The sequence below is a fragment of the Calidris pugnax genome, unplaced genomic scaffold, assembly GCF_001431845.1.
Source record: "Calidris pugnax isolate Ruff unplaced genomic scaffold, ASM143184v1 scaffold470, whole genome shotgun sequence".
In the NCBI taxonomy this organism is placed as follows: Eukaryota; Metazoa; Chordata; class Aves; order Charadriiformes; family Scolopacidae; genus Calidris; species Calidris pugnax.
Genome location: NW_015092761.1, coordinates 1,151,400 through 1,168,016, shown reverse-complemented (window position 1 = coordinate 1,168,016; position 16,617 = coordinate 1,151,400).

The window sequence follows — 16,617 nt, the reverse complement described above, 5'->3', positions numbered from 1 at the left end:
CATCCCACCCTATTCCCACCCTATTCCCACTCTGCTCCCATCCTGCTCCCATCCCTCTCCCACCCTATTCCCACCCTATTCCCACTCTGCTCCCATTCTGCTCCCATCCCTCTCCCACCCTATTCCCACCCTATTCCCATCCTGCTCCCACCCTGCTCCCATCCCTCTCCCACCCTATTCCCACCCTATTCCCATCCTGCTCCCATCCTGCTCCCATCCCTCTCTCGCCCCACTCCCAACCTGCTCTCATCCTACTCCCACTCATCTCCCCTTCCCGCTCCCATCCCACTCCCATCATTCTCCCACCCTCTCTCATTCCTCTCCCACCTCATTCCCAATCTGCTCCCACCCTGCTCCCATTCCTCCCCCACCCCACTCCCAACCTGCTCTCATCCCACTCCCATCCATCTCCCACCCCTCTCCTTCTCCACTTCCATTCCGGAGGGATGGCCCAGCTGCCTCCATGGACCCAGGACAGCCCCTGCTCTCCTCCAGCCAGCACTTGAACCACATCTCAGGAAAACTGCCTCTGCTGCCTGTGCCTGCAGAGGAGCTGCTGCCTCCAGCCATCTGGGAGGCCATGTGGGGAGTGGCTGGGGGAAAACCAGGGACCCAGGCAGCCACTGGAACCCCAGTGGACCCCTGGGGAATGATGCCCAGCACTAAGCGAGTGCTGCGGCTCTGCTTGTGTCAGCTCATGGTTCATACTGCAACTTGGGGAAGGATGAAAATCCTTATGGGCACTACAAAAGGCAGGAGATGGAGCCCCTCCACAGGAGGCCACAAAGATGCTGGGAGGGCTGGACCCCCTCTGCTGTGAGGACAGGCTGAGAGAGTTGGGGGGGTTCAGCCTGGAGACGAGAAGGCTCCAGGGAGACCTTGGAGCCCCTTCCAGTCCCTCAAGGGGCTCCAGGAGAGATGGGGAGGGACTCTTGATCAGGGAGGGGAGCCATAGGACAAGGGGGAAAGGCTTTAAACCGACAGAGGGGAGACTGAGGTGGGATATTGGGAAGAAATTCTTTGCTGTGAGGGTGGTGAGAGCCTGGCCCAGGTTGCCCAGAGAAGCTGTGGCTGCCGCATCTCTGGAGGATTTCAAGGCCAGGTTGGAGGGGGCTTGGAGCAACCTGGTTTGGTGGGAGGTGTCCCTGCCCAGGGCAAGGGGGGCTGGACTGGGTGATCTTTAAGGTCCCTTCCAACCCAAACCATTCTATGATTCTAACTAAGAAGAGATGATTGGTCCTGAAGACCAGAGGTAGGCATCTTCACCTGTTCACAGTGAAGCCCTGTGTATCATCCTCTGATTCTATCCACCCCTACATACTGGGTACAGATGGTGGATCTGTGACTCCCAGCTTTGGCGGTCTGAAAGCTACATCCAGCCTAAATTCCCAGTGGTCTGCTCTCCATAGACACCTGCAAGACACAGGTACTTCCAAGAAGGAGCTTCACCCTTGCAACAGAATGTGGCAGACAGATATCTGGGGATGAAAGTGTCTCTCCCCTCACTCATCAAGAGAGTCCTGAAGACCTGCTGCTACTAGATTTCTGCCTGGATGAGCTGAAACCTTCTCAGGCATCCTGCAGGAGGAGATGACCTATCCCAGAGCTGGGGAGTCAATGGCACTGCAAATGACTGCAGCTTCGCAAAGGGACGTCCGAGCTCCTGCTAAAATGTAGGAGTGGAGAGGGTGACCTCCTCAGAGCCCAACTCACCCCTTCCCTGTGAGACTGTCCTTCTAAACTTCGGTGCTGTTGCTCAGGGAAGGGGGATAACTGAGATTAGTGCTTGTGATCTCATGAGCTCTGCTCCCAACTCTCCTCCAGACCCACCTTTCCTGAGTTTAAAGGAAAGATGCCCCACTCTCACCTCCTGGGGCAGTCCCAGGTGCAGGTCCTGTGCTCCCCAGTTCCTGCAGAGGATCAGGGCTGGGACTGAGCAAAGCACCCAGGCCAAGATGTTTCAAAGACCTTTAGGGAGCGAGGATGTTCCTTTCTGGCCTGCCCTCCTCTACTGTGTGCTGGAGAACTTCTACCTGTGGACCCCTCTGTGGGTCATGCTGCACCCTCCCGCTGTGGCTCTTCAGAAAAGGGGAAAAGCTGCTGGTTTGGTGTCTGGAATGTTTTATTTTCTTCTGCTCTTGGGCTTTACAGTGGAAAGGACTCACGGAGAAAAAAGGAAGATCTGTTCTAGGTATCACATGTGGAGCAGAGTTGCTTTTTGTCTCCAGCTGCACCAAAATTTGTCCATGTCACCATTTTTTTTCCCTATCAAAACAGGAAATTAGACAAATGCACCATTGGACTAGTCCTGCACTGAGAGTGACAGCAAAAGCCACGGTGTCACGGGCCTGAGCTGAGAACAGGTATTTCACTCACAGATAGGATGGAGAGAGGAGCTCTGGGAAATAATGGCTGAGCCTGACTTTCAAAGAGACCGTATCTCAGGAATTCATATGAGTTTTCCTTCTCAAACCTGTCTGCGGAAAGAGATGGGAATGGGTCAGGACAGTAAGTTCCATTCAGGAACAAGTGCTTCCTGGGCTGAATATATTATGCATACAGCTCGTGTGCTGCCAGCATCCGTACGTGCCACAAAGCCCGGCTGTGAGTGGATTGGAAGGGGAAGTACCATGAATACAGCGATGCTGTACACAGCCTTCCTGTAAGAAGAGGCACTTTCAAAGGGGAATGAATCTGGTATGTTAAAATATACAGCGGAATCAAAGAGAAACCAGGAGGAGGTAGAAAATAGATCATAGAGATCTGGAGGAACAGCTGGAGTAAATTAAGTTAGGTAATTGGAGCAGGATAAGGTAGGTGAGCAGCAAAGCTGGAAGGAGCTATTCTTAGCACAAGCATTTACTCATCAACAAATGTAATCCTCCTTTTTCCTTGTGGGTCATCTCTGAATGGTTTGCCGTTTGGCTGAATCTGCTCATGATTCAAAAGCCCCTGGTGACACTTGTATGGAGTGGGTCAGGGGGTGTCTGGGGGGGGGCCCTGGGAGCGTGCTGGGGGAGCCGTGTGCTGCAGGGTGCCTTGGCACACCAAGGGGAGAGTGCAGCTCTTCTGGCTCAGGAGGGACCAGCCCCATGGCTGCTGCATGCTGTGGTTGAGAGGACTGGGGGTGATCCTGAAAAAAGCTGCCTGCTTTGCTTTCCTTCGTCCAGTTTAGCTTCTATTATATTTTTCCAGGAGCTGTTGAGGACTCCTGGACTGTGATTCAACATCACCACCCAAGTATTACCTGAAATAAAGGCTCTCAAACCCAAAAGTAGTTTAGAGAGGAGATATTACTTTATTCAAAATCGGGTGCTAGGTGGAAACCCTCAAATCTAGTGCACCTTACTGGGGATATTCACTTGTTATTTACACACAAAAGATTCTCATATTTCTGCCTACTTAATACATAACTTCACTTGGGCTTACATATTCATTAACCTGACTGAGTAGCCTTCTTGCATATGTGTATTAAATTTTTATGCTTCAGCAAAACACTTCTGCGCAGGCGTGAGCTTCTTGGTGGTCATTTGGGTAGGGATACCCTTCCTCACATTATCCTCTTAAGGTATTGAGTGATCTCAGGACAGTAAAAGTTTACTATAATTTTACCAACTTCTTGGAGAGGATAAGGATGTTCCTTGAAGTGACCACAACTCTTTCTTGTTTGACATAAAAGCACAGGCTTTGATATATAAGAGGACTTTGAAGTGATTCACTACTTCTTGTTGTCCCATTCTTAGTGATTGACTACTTCTGGTTGTCTCCTAATTATCATTATTTGTAATATATGCTTAAAGTTATCTGTTTTCTACAACCTATGCACAGGAAGAAGGTTAGTAGGAAGCAAACAATACTTTAGCCAGCGTATAGTTATAAACAAAGCAGAGGCCTGTCTTTGGTAACAAGGGGGCAGTACCCTTGTCACAGCTCCTGAGAGCCAGGCAGGAGCTGCTGGCCCCCAGCAAGGCTTAGAGCCCCTTCCAGTCCCTAAAGGAGCTCCAGGAGAGATGGGGAGGGACTCTTGATCAGGGAGGGGAGCCACTGGATGAGGGGGAAGGGTTTTAAACTGACAGGGAGGAGATCGAGATGAGATCTCAGGAAGAACTTCTTTGCTGTGACGTTGATGAGACCCTGGCCCAGGTTGCCCTGAGAAGCTGTGGCTGCCCCATCCCTGGAGGGGTTCAAGGCCAGATTGGAGGGGGCTTGGAGCAACCTGGTCTGGTGAGAGGTGTCCCTGCCCAGGGCAGGGGGTGGCACTGGAAGATCTTTAAGGTCCCTCCCAACCCAAGCCATTCTATGGTTCTATGATTCTAAAGCTGGCTGCCGCTGGTGGCTCTGTGTGCCAGAACCTCCTGAAGGTAGAGCTGAAAGGAGAACTGGCCTGGTAGGGAGCTGGAGGCAAAGCTCCAGAAACAAGGGAGACACACAGCCTTCCCCTCAGCACAGGGCAAAGCCCATCACACCCCTGCCCCGGGTCCCAGTAGGGTCCCTGGGTGTCCCCTACAGGTGGGGGCTCTGATTTCCAGGGTGGGAAGGGTGCAGGTCATGCCAAGGAAGCAGTGCTGGCTGTTTCATTGAGCTCCACTGCAGACATGAGCTTGAGAGACATCAAGAGCAGGGCTGTCCCAGAGCTGCCATCAGCTGCACGTGCACAAAAGCAGTGCCATTTCCAGCTGGCTCCCTGGTGGCATCAGTTTCTCCAAATGTTTCCTCATGCTGTGAACAACACCCTGGGTGGATTATGCCAAAGAGTTCTTGGGCATTTCCCCTGCCCTGTGGAGGCCAGTGGAGGTGAATAGTGGCCAGTGTCCATCTCTATTGTGCCTGTCCTTGCTCTGGCTGCACACCGGGATTTGCTACTGAGGCACAAAGCATCTCCTTCAGTTTCTGGAAAAAGAAATCCAGCAGCTTCAGTCCTCAAGAAAAGCCACTGGCTCAGATGTAATAACCGTTTAGACCAGTTAAGCCTCTTCCATTTGATATAAAATATCAAGTAATATAAATCATTGGAATGAAAGTGTGCTCCAGCCTCCTCTTATCCCTCAACTGTAGAAGAAAATCCCAGCAAACAATTTAGAGTAAATACCTTCATTAAACACTTAAGTGAAGCAGTTAGGATTACAACACGTCTGTAAACAGGGGAACAAACATGTTGATATAATCTTGTAGCAGAACAAAGCGAGTGCCGAGGGGACAAATCCATGTTCTCTAATAAAGAGCTGATAAGTAAATAATAACAGGAAGGACTAATTAATGTATGGAGGCCTTCAAACCATGGAGGGTTTGCATTGACTATGTGGTCTGGGACAGTGTGGGGAGCTGCTGGGGACAGCTCTGAGAGGCCACCATGTGCGGGCATGCAGGGCTGGGCAGGCAGTGACCACCTCCAGCCAGCACTGCCCTTGGGCCCCATTGTGCCAAAGCCATGCTCTTGCCTGGGCAGGAGGGACAGGGGACGTTCCCTGCCACCATCCTGCAAAGTCCTCTGCCCCATGGGTGCAGCAACCCCTGACCGGTGGCTCTGACTTGGACATTCAGGGTCCCCAAGAGTGTGTGATTGTTACGATCAGGAACTGAGAGTCTAGCAGGTGTGTAAATGTGTGACCAAAAGGATTAAGGGCACCTGTTGCAAAAACAAACAGTGAAGAACACCATCAGAAAGAATCGGCTTAGAAGCTTGCAAAATAAATGGAGGAGTTGCAAAAAGCTTCTGCGTTTGCCTTCCCCAATCCACTCAAAGAGTTCTTAGCGCAAACCAGCCATGGTGGTCACACAGAAGGACACTCCAAGTCAAGGCCTCATATGGAGAGAACGACCAAGAGTGGACCAAAAATTCCCTCCTGAGTGACCACCACTAGGGACCACCCAACACCTTCCATGAAGACCCTAATGGACTTAATGCGTATGTGACAGGGTGATGTGAATATGATAATGAGCTCTGGGAAATGTAATGACCATGCACATTCTATATGGTTATACGTCTCTGAATCTCGCATTCAGTGGTCGTGTTGAGTGGAGAGATTCCCCATCTCCCCGGCACCGAATAAAAAGAAAGCCTGCTCCTTAAGACTACATTGGTGTTAAGGAGCTTGTTCCCAGTTTCAGTGACATGACTAACTGGAGAAGGTCAGAGCAGCCACGGCCGGGAGCTGAGAGCCCTGCAGGAGATGGAAACTGAGCATGAGGAATAAACACCATGGGTCAGATACTCCTGAATTATACCGCCTGAGCTTTGGCTCTGCATCTCAAAGGACCAGAGCAGGGTGACAGAAGTCACCCCATGCTGCTTGAACTTTCCCCAGCCTTGCTTAGCAGGAGCTGAGCAGGGGCTTGTGCTGATGGGGCAGATCCCCCTCTGGGTTGGCAGCCGATGTGATGTACTTGAAGAAGGTAGAATGTACTTTTAAAAAGGTAAGATATATTTTAGAAGGTAGAATGTCTCACTAGGTAAGAATAAAGAGCTGTGAAAAGGTCACAAGGCCCTGTGAAACCAGGCACGTGGTATAAACAATAAATGCCTCGCTGATGAACATACCCAAGAAGAAGAAGAGAAGGCTGATAATAAGGAACATCCCACAACAGAAGGGGCTGAAAATGGCTGAAAACCAGAGAGATGCTGGATAAGGCATGAAGTCAACAAAAATTTGCAGTAACTGCGGGAAAGGTAAAGGTGGCGGTGGGAGATCATGACCCCCAACTCAATTGGAGACCATATTGGACTCACCCTCCCCCCCGGTATAAATTGTGCACATCAATTGAAGGACCTTGTAACTTTAAATGAAAGCGAGACATTGTACTAACTGATAGAAATTGTTAAGATAAGGTACTAACCAATAATTATAATTAAGGGTGTGTGTTTCTGTGGTTTGAACCATATAAATATTCCTAAGAGCTTTTAGGCCAGGGGGCTGGCTTTGGAGGTCAACACGCAGCACTTATCTCTGCAGAAATTAAACAAATAGATAATACCTCTGCTCTGTGTGTATATCAGGGTCTACACAGTGGGGAAACAGCCCTGTTTTGGGACAACAGAAGCACTGGGTTGACATAGTCCTTGCGAGGTTGAAGTGCTTTGTGCTGGGTTGAAACAGAGCTGGAGACACCAAACTGCATGTCTCCAGATCCTGCTCCAGGAGCTGGGTGCTTCCCAGCTGCCCAGCCCGCATGGTCCCCCAGCGTCCCAGAAATGCTCCTGCATTACATGAGACCACTATTATTTTTCATTCTGTCCTAGTGATGCTCCCTTCTCCTGGGAGGAGGGAGCAGGAACTGGCTGGTGGCAGGAGCCTGAGCCCTCAGCTTGTGACTTCCAGGAGCCACTTGCAGAAGGCCCAGAAACTCTGGGCAGTGGAACGAGGGTTTTCAATGGCACCACTGCTTTTCCCTCAGCAAATTTTGCCCAGCCATAAGCTGATGCAACTCCAGCAGAGGTGCATTCATTACGACCTTGGCCTTCATCAGCACCAGAACTAACATGTGGACACCACTTCTGTGGAACCTTCAAAGAGGCTTCCCCAGGAAGATCTTGGTTGCTCCAACCATGCTGTAAGGAAAGCGAGAGGCATCTCCCACAGAGGAAAGAAGGGTCTGTCCCTCAGTGTTGGGGATAGGGAGGCTCTTCTTGCAGACTTTGTGCTCTTGTCCTCCACCCAAACTTTCCTCTGATGTAGTAGTGGAGCCTAAATAAGGATCTTTGCAGCTAAACACAAAGGGGAAACTGCATACAGGGGATAACTGCCTGTCTCCATGTGCCCCTCATCCGTCTCCTCCAGCCCTGGATGGACGCAGCTGTGACACGCAGAGCTGGGGACAAGCTGCTGGCAGGCAACCTCGAGCCAGAGAATTTCATAAATCAAATTACTACATCACCTGTCCCTGAAGAATCCCTGAAAAATTAATGCATCTCCTTAAAACATAAATAGGAACATAAAGGCAAGTAGGTAGAGAATGACCTGGAGAGAGGCTGAGGCTTGGGAATAAAGGGTGGAGGAGAAAAAGTATCCTGAGACTTTAAAGCAGCACTTTAAACATGTATATTTTTTTTCTTTTTGTTTTTACTGGAGAAAAATGAGGATAAAGAGACCGTCATTATACTCAAGTTGGTAAAACGAGAAAAGACCTATCGGTTGTGCATCATGAAAAATCTGGCTGGTTACTTTCGGGGGCAGTGAGGGAGATTCACGCTTACTCTTCTGACAAGAAAAGAAACACATCGCCTGCGCTGACAGCATTTTGTCCCTGGAATTCACCCACAGTTGATCACTCCATCACAGTTAAGATTTACTCCAATAGCTTTTGTGTTTTGTAACATTTACTAACAGTCTCGCTCTGCTTGTTAAAAACACGAGGAGTGGGCACTGTCTATCAACAGGTCTCACCCCCCTTTAGTCTGAAGCAAGTTTTGCTATTTTTCCAGAAAAAGAATTTTTCAGCAGAGGTCATAGCTTTTATGACTGCAACTGGTAGACTGGAAATCGATGGTCAAGCCTTCAGACGAGCAAGACTTTTATCCATTCTGCCCTGTGACACGGGGTTTGTCAGTCTGGGAAGGAAGTGCCCTGGAATCCAAGGAGCAAAGGTGCACTCACCAAGATTTATCTCTGAACATCGTGTCTAATGACCTGTTCTCCCCATCCTCTTGTCTGGTCTCATTAAGAAGAACTAACAGCCTAAGGAAATTCTCATCCAAATAACTTAATTAAGGTGGTGTTAGGGTTGCAAGCACCTAGAAATCATTTGCTATCTGCAAGCCTGGCTTTCAATTAACAGAAGCTGAGAGAGAGGGGCAGGGGGACATGAGGAGAGCAGAGAACCAGGAGGCTCTGGTTCAGGACTCAGCCCAGAGACATTGTGCTGGAACCAAAGCCAGATAGAAAGGGCTGGGGGGCACCTGAGTGACTCCCAGGGTGAATACGTTCAACCCTTCTGGGAAAGGAGTCCCATCATGGTTCTCAGGCAGTTCCTGCCCCTTCCAAAACCAGTGCCCAAATGTCCCTTCATGTCATAGGAGGAAAGACAGACCTACAGAAAAGACCCACAGACTCTACAGAAAGTCCTCAATCCCTCCTGAGGTGCTGACCTTGCCTCTCGAGTGCTAAACCCCCTGGCAGTAAGGAGGACTGGCACACGAGAGAGCCACGGTCCCAACAAACAGTCCTGGGACTTGTCTAGATACCAGCCAGCTGCAGTTCTCAGGGAAAGAGAAGAAAAGCAGCAGTACACAGTTCCTGGAGTGCCTCCGGGCTTCAGGCAGGCTGAGCTTCAGAGATCTCCTCAGATAAGATGCATTAGTGTGTCTAATAGCCCTGGGGGTATTATTCTGCCATGGATTTGTCTGACAGCCTTTTAAACCCATCTATATTTCTTGTGGCAATGAGTTCCCCACCAACGCAATGTTCAATATATGCTCCCGTTTGGAGCTCACCACGCTTTTCTTTTCTGCCGGCTTCACATTACAGAGCAAACCTCAGAGCACCACTGAAAATTTCAGTGCAAAGCACCCACTTTTCTCCTAATAGATATGAGATTGGTCCTGGCTGGTTGAATCACCACTGGGGGGCTGGGGGATGAAGAGGAGGAAGAATGTCTGTGTGCTGCCATTGGAGTATGATGGGTGGTATTTCAGGTCCATTCCAGAACATCAGCTGGAGCCTCAGCAGGTCCAATGCATCCACATCACTGCATTCCAAATTGCAAGCCGTGAAATCAGGAATCTTTTCAATTAGAAATGAAAAATACTAACAGAAAGTCCAGAGCCTTGAACCAGAGGCTGATGAAGGACTCCACACTTCAGAGGATTGCTCAGTGGTGAGAAACCTCTGGTACAAAGACCTTTCCTCCAAGCCCCTCAAGAAGCTCCACCGATGTCTGCTAGTGGGGCTCACCAGTGATCACAGCACCTCCCAATCAGGACCTGCTGCCCTGTCTCAGCCCTGCCTGCTGCTGCCCACTCCCCCCATTCCCACCCAGTGTCAACTGGCTACCCTTCCCAGGCACATGTTGATGGATCCTTCATCTTCCTCCCTATCCATGGGCACACTCCTGCCATAGGACCGTTACACTAGCCGAAAGCCAAAAGTGTTCTCCCCTTTTCTGCAAGTATTTACTGTCCTTTTGACTACTCTTTTCCATGATTTTTTGACTATCATCAATCCTGCCTTGCAGCTGTAAAGACTCAGCAAAGCTCCTCTAACTTCCACATGTCTCTCGAGGTTCACACCAGCTTCCACACAGCTGTATTTTCAGTCTTAATTTTTCCCATCTGTGTCTCTGGGAGAAATTTGGAGTGCAATACCAGGTAGGGTGCAGCAAAGCTCCCAAAAGTCCCCGATTCCCACCTCCTCCCACTTTGTTTAGGAAACATCAAAATGCCTTGGAAAGTTTCTGAAGCTGCTAAGAACTTAGATCTTTACCTCACAGACAGAAAAGGGCTTCTTTGTTGTTATTAAAAAACAGGAGGACTGGAAAGACATCTTGACCCCTTTTCTGAGAAACCAAGTTGTAGAAAAGGTCTCTGAAACCCTACAAAGGAGAACAGGGTTTTCTTTTGTGATTTCATACTAGAATTTTACCAGGTACATATAAGCAGAGGTGTTAAACCTGACGCTTTGGCCAGACTCCAGCACAGGTAATTACAATTCTGATGACCTAAATTTCTCCCCTGCTGTCAATTAAGCATGTTGTTCATTTTTGCTTCCTGTCCTCAGTGAAGTGGAAGTGTCCCAAGCAGAGTGCCCTTTATCACATGCTACTCCTTCCCAGTGCCAGGCATATCCGGTGAGACACAAAATGATCTCCACTGATCCCAGGGCTGTGATGCTACATCCCATGGTCCTCCAACAGAAAGCTGCTATGGAGATGCAAAGGATAGTTATAGGATGAAGGCTGTGGAGGTGTAACCCACCCTCATGTTCACCAAGATAAAATCCAGCCCCACCTCCCTGGAACCATCGTCCCAAACACACAGGGAACCTTCTCTGTGAGTCAGAAAGAAAGTGGCCAAAAGTTCTTAGTATGGATTATTGTTTTCATGCTCTGTAACGCTCACTGGCAATAACAGGAAAGGAGAAAATGGTGCCGGACAGAAAAAAAAAGAAGGAGAGGAATCGTAGAATGGTTTGGGTTGGAAGGGACCTTAAAGATCATCAAGTTCCACTCCCCTGCCCTGGGCAGGGACACCTCTCACCAAACCAGGTTGCTCCAAGCCCCCTCCAACCTGCCCTTGAACCCCTCCAGGGATGGGGCAGCCACAGCTTCTCTGGGCAACCTGGGCCAGGCTCTCACCACCCTCACAGCAAACAATTTCTTCCCCACATCTCATCTCAATCTCCACTCTTTCAATGTAAATCCCTTCCCCCTCATCCTATGGCTCCCTTCCCTGATCCAGAGTCCCTCCCCATCTCTCCTGGAGCCCCTTGAGGGACTGGAAGGGGCTCTAAGGTCTCCGCGGAGCCTTCTTTTCTCCAGGCTGAACAACCCCAGCTCTCTCAGCCTGTCCTCACTGGAGCAGTGGGGCTCCAGCCCTCCCAGCATCAAGAGGAGAGGAGAGGAGAGGAGAGGAGAGGATCGATCTAGGAGAGGAGAGGAGAGGAGAGGAGAGGAGAGGAGAGGAGTTTCTGGCAGATTCTGCCACCATCTCCCAGCAATGAAGCAGCCTGTATAAAGCAGGATTTAGGGTCTCTGTTCAGGTGCCAGCTTGCAGTGCCTGGCTCACAGTGAATATTCCCACTCCTGGCACCAGTAACACAGAGAGAGCAGGGACAGGCTGCAGGGCATATATGCCTGTGCTTCAGTCCCAGGGACATAGCCATCCCACCAGCCCATGGATACACAGTCCTCATGAGACCTATGTGTGGGCTGGGACAGAGACACACATGGCTTTTCTTCTCCCTTTACTCTCCAACGGGAAAAAAAAATGCCCTGAGATGCCCAGAACACATTTCATCCAATCGATGAAAAAAAAAAAGCAACTTCTGGAGGCATCTCTTTTTCTGCAGTGGCTCAAGGACATGTTTGCTTTGAACACAAACCTGTAGGTGCCTGAGCTGGCTCCAGTGAGACAGGTCTTGTGGAGACGGCCATGCTGGGAGATCACAGAATGCCAGAATTGTAGGGGTTGGGAAGGGACCTTTGGAGATCATCTAGTCCAAGCCACAGTGAGACGCGCCAATCTCTGCAGCTGCCTCCTCCCCACCTGCACCACAGCTCTATGTTCCTCATTCCTGTGTGCATCAGGGACCATCTGGGAAGCCACCAAGCAGTGCTTTGATGTCCTTAAGGAGTCATGGCAGTTTGCCATCCTCTTACAGCCCATCATATAGTCTACACAGAAGCCCTTGGTGAAAATTACTTACCTCAGCATCTCTGGCACAGGCCTGCAAAAAGTGAATAATCCCAGCTGCCTGCCACAGGAGGCCATGGAGGCTAACATTTAAGGGGTGCACACTCTTAAGGGCATGTTAATGATTTGCAGGGTTGTTCATGAAGACCAGCACCTACCCCCACCCCAAGAAGGGCTCAAAAATTTTTTCTAATAAAAATTATGTTGGTTTCTGACACCTGTACCATTGGAGTCCCAGACTTGCCTCATATTTTCCATGATTCGAATTCCACTGAGATATAAAAGCAAACACAAATATGAAAGCTGACCCCTGAAAGAATGCAATTTTAACTGTAAAGCCAAATTTTCATTCGTTTGATGATCTCACTACTCTAATAATAAATATTAAAAACAAACAACAAACAAAAAAAGCAAAACCAAAAAACCCATACCACAATAAAAAAAAAAAAAACACAACCAAAAAAAAAACCAACTCCTAATATCCAATCTAAACCTTCCCTGGCACAACTTGAGGCCATTTCCCCTTGTCCTATCTCCTGTGACCTGGGAGATGAGAACGACCCCCGCTTCTCTACACCCCCCCTTAAGGTAGTTATAGAGGGTGAGAAGGTCTCCCCTCAGCCTCCTCTTCTTCAGACTGAACACCCCCAGCTCCCTCAGCCTCTCCTCATAAGACTTAAATTTACTTATTTTTATGCACTTCAAAACACTTCAGTGAAATGCAAATATCCAGCATGTTTCTTTTGGGGACACAGAGAATGGACGAACAGTTCACCCAGAAGCAATTGCCCCCAGCCCCACTGCCTGCAGGCTGCCTGAACAGGCAACAGGGAGAAGCACAGCCACCTGCAGAACATCTCACAGGAGGCCAGCAGTGGTGCAGGGCCATTTCTCCAAAATGCTTTTCCTGGAGCCTCAGAGACTCCAGCCTCACACCGGGGCTGTTGACACCCTATTAAAATAAACAGCCATGAAGAGCCAGGCAAGATACTGGCTACCAGATGGCTTCCAGTCACCCCACACCCACTCTTCCATATGCCATGCAAGAACCTGAAAGCAGCATCTCCCTGCTCCCACAGCAGGAGCTGAAACAATTGGTATGAAGGACCGTGGACTCTCTCCTGGACTGAAGCCACTGGGAGAAGGTGCAGGGACTGTGCAGGCTGCCAGGCTCTGCAAAGAGACACTCTGGGCCAGCACTGGAGGAGTGCAGCATCTGTGGCATCTGCTGCCTCACTGAGGCTTTTGCATTTTTAAAGGCTTCCTCCTCCTGCAGAGTGAGAGAGTTCCCAGCCACCCATCAGCTCGGGAGCTAGACCCGCATTCCCTCTGCCTGGTGAGGATGCTCCAGGCCCTTGGTGAGCAGGGACTCCCCATGTCTTGCAGAGCTGTCAGGGATGCAGCCCCCAGTGTGGGGACTTGAAGCTGCTTCTTGTTCTCAGTCTCCCCCCACAATGACAGTCAGTAATTAACCCTTACTCCGGCTCCAGGGACCAGAACTACATCTAGAACCACTGGAGCCTCCTGTAGGGTCACGTTCTGCGTGGCTTGTGATTATCCACAACACGGGGACCAAGCATGGACGGAAAAGCAAAGATATGGAAGAAAGAACACCTCTTGGTTCTCTCTATGGAAGAAAGAACAAATCTCCTCCCACTCCACACCTCTTTTGCCTTGTCCCATTGCCTCATGCCACCAATGCACCCCCAAACACTGGTCACCTGAGGGCCCCCCCACTTTCTTGGCTCCCACCCTACTCCCTTCCCTGCTCTCCTTCATCTCTGCCTGCCAGCCTCCGCCTACTCCTGCACCCTGGGGATGGCAGAGACCTCCCTGGGCTGGAAGCTGCTGAGGAGAGCCCCATACCCTCAGCAGCCTAAAAATAGCCTTTTTTTGAGCAATCTTTTAGGAATCACTGTTCTGCAGCTGTACTCCATCCACGTTGCTTTGTACTAAGTGTGTTGTTGGCTCTTGTCTGCTGCAGTGAATTCAAGATTTTCTTGATCCCCACCGGTAATGCCCTGCATTTATTTGCAAAGGCAACCCTTCACGCTCCCCAGGAGCACTCGTCTTGCTCCTGCACCAGGAAGGGGCTGGTTGATAAAGGGAGCAACTTTGCTCTTCTCCGTTGTTTATTTAAGCATCTCCTTTGCCCACTGCTTTATCGTGCATGTGAGCCAGGAGCAGGAAGGGCACAGGACTGTAAATTTGCAGTGCGCATGATTTGTGTCAGTGCAGTGGTCACTGGCTTTTGAGAGATCCTGTCTCCTCTTTTTGCCCTTGCTGAGAGTCGGACGAACATGTGTGTGCCCTGCATCTACTCCTGCTCCTGCTCCCCCTGCATGGGAGAGCACGGGAGCCACATGCTCTTCTAAAGGAACCCAGATCTTCCTCCCATCTGGTGTGACTCCAGGCTTGTCTCTACGGAGGTAGGTATCTATTTAATTTTCTTCCCTTTGCTGTCACCTGTAGGGAGCCACTGACCTGACACCATGCAAGTGGCAGCGCAGAGTCCCTCACCCTCACTGCAAGGTCTGACTTTGAAGCATAAAGAGCCATCTGGTGTAAATAAAGGAGCTTGCTCTCTGCCTTGACATCCCTATCAAACCCACGGCAGGGTGGATCAAAGGTTGGGCTGCACGTTCCTCCAGGCCTCATATCTGGGATAAACCAAAGCTCTATCTTGGGAGAAAGATGTTCCAGGGACCTTCTGTTGGGAGGTGACTCCCCTTTTGCTACCGGCCAGAGAAATTTGGTCAAGCTCTGTGCTCCATCTCTTCATTCGGCAGCGTGGTGTTTGGAGGAGGAAGGGAAGTGCCTGCTCCAGCTCCTCCCTGGCCATCGTGGGTGAGGGACACGGAGCTCCCACTTTTCATGTGCCCGTGAGCTAAAGGCCAGGGGGAATTTCAGTCCTCAAAAACTGCCGTGAATTGAACATTTTCCTTCTGCCTTTTCTGTAATTGTATCTGGAAAAAAAATGTAAATAGGAATTTTAATAAAAGTATAACAGTAACGAGATCTAATCTCTAACCTTTTGAAATATAAAGAAGCTGCTTTATCTGCTAGGAAGCACAATCTCTCCCCAGCAGCGATGGGAATTTGTGGGAGTTAAAATAACGGAGGCAGTGCTCCCCTCTTGCTTGTTGAATGTAAGCGAAACATATTGAGGATTATTGCAAAGGAAGATTTAATAAAAACGGAGAGAGGAAGTTCCAAAGTCCAAGCAAGTTTGCTAACCATTTCCCATGCACAGGCAGACACGTACAGAGAGAGCAGCTTGTGTCACACCACCTGGGTCTCCAGTGCAGATCCCATAGAAGGGCTTTGCACCCTGAAAAAGGAGCTTCTGGAGCAATTATTGCCCAGGATATCAGGATGATGACATCTACATACAGCCTTGCAAAAAAAAAAGCTTTCCAGAGCTTGGGTTTCTTGGCTCTCTAGCCCTGAAAATGTGGATGTCACCTTGTGTCCCAGCTCTCCTGTCCATGTTATGGTCTGCTCATTGTGCTGCAGAGGTGGGATGTGCCCATTGATTCATCAATGATCCAGGGCGATGGACTTTGGCAAATTAGGCACAAACATGGCTTGGCATCCTGGTGACATCCCTTGGCATCCTGAAAGGCTCCTGGACTTGCATGGTTTTTGTAAGCCCAGCAAGAATAAAACCAGGGCAGGTTAGGCCAGATCTGCTGCAGCCAGGGAGTTAGTTAGGCAGGGGAGGGTGTCCTCAGTGTAGGACAAATGCTGAACAAACAACGGCAAGGGGAGGGGATGGGGTGGCACTTGTGTCCTGGGAGAGCAGCAGGGGCAGGGCAAGACCAGTCACCTGGGTTGTTAACCCAGGGTGACTCCACGGTCAGGCCCGTGGCTGCAGAGTACCAAACTGAGCAAAGCAGATATATTTATCAAACACCCTGATTGTTCCTGTGTCATCAGAGCCAGTTTGATCAGTTCCACCAGTCAGTAACCTCATACCAAAGTCAGGACTCCTCTTATTTCCAAGGGATCCCAGATTAGCTCTTTTTACCATGCTGAACTCCTCTGTGCTGTTGGCCACATACTGCATGAATCCTTCACCAGTCCCTTTTGGTTTTCTTTTACTACAGGGTCCATCTTCTTGCCATAAGGTTTCTCTGTCTCAACTTTCTCTTCTAACAGCTGGCCAGGTGGGTTCAGAGGACTAAGGTGTAGCCCAAAGCTGAAATGTCTGTAAGGGTACAGCTCTGAATGATGCTCGCTGAACCTGTTCAGCATGAGGGTGAGTTGTCACA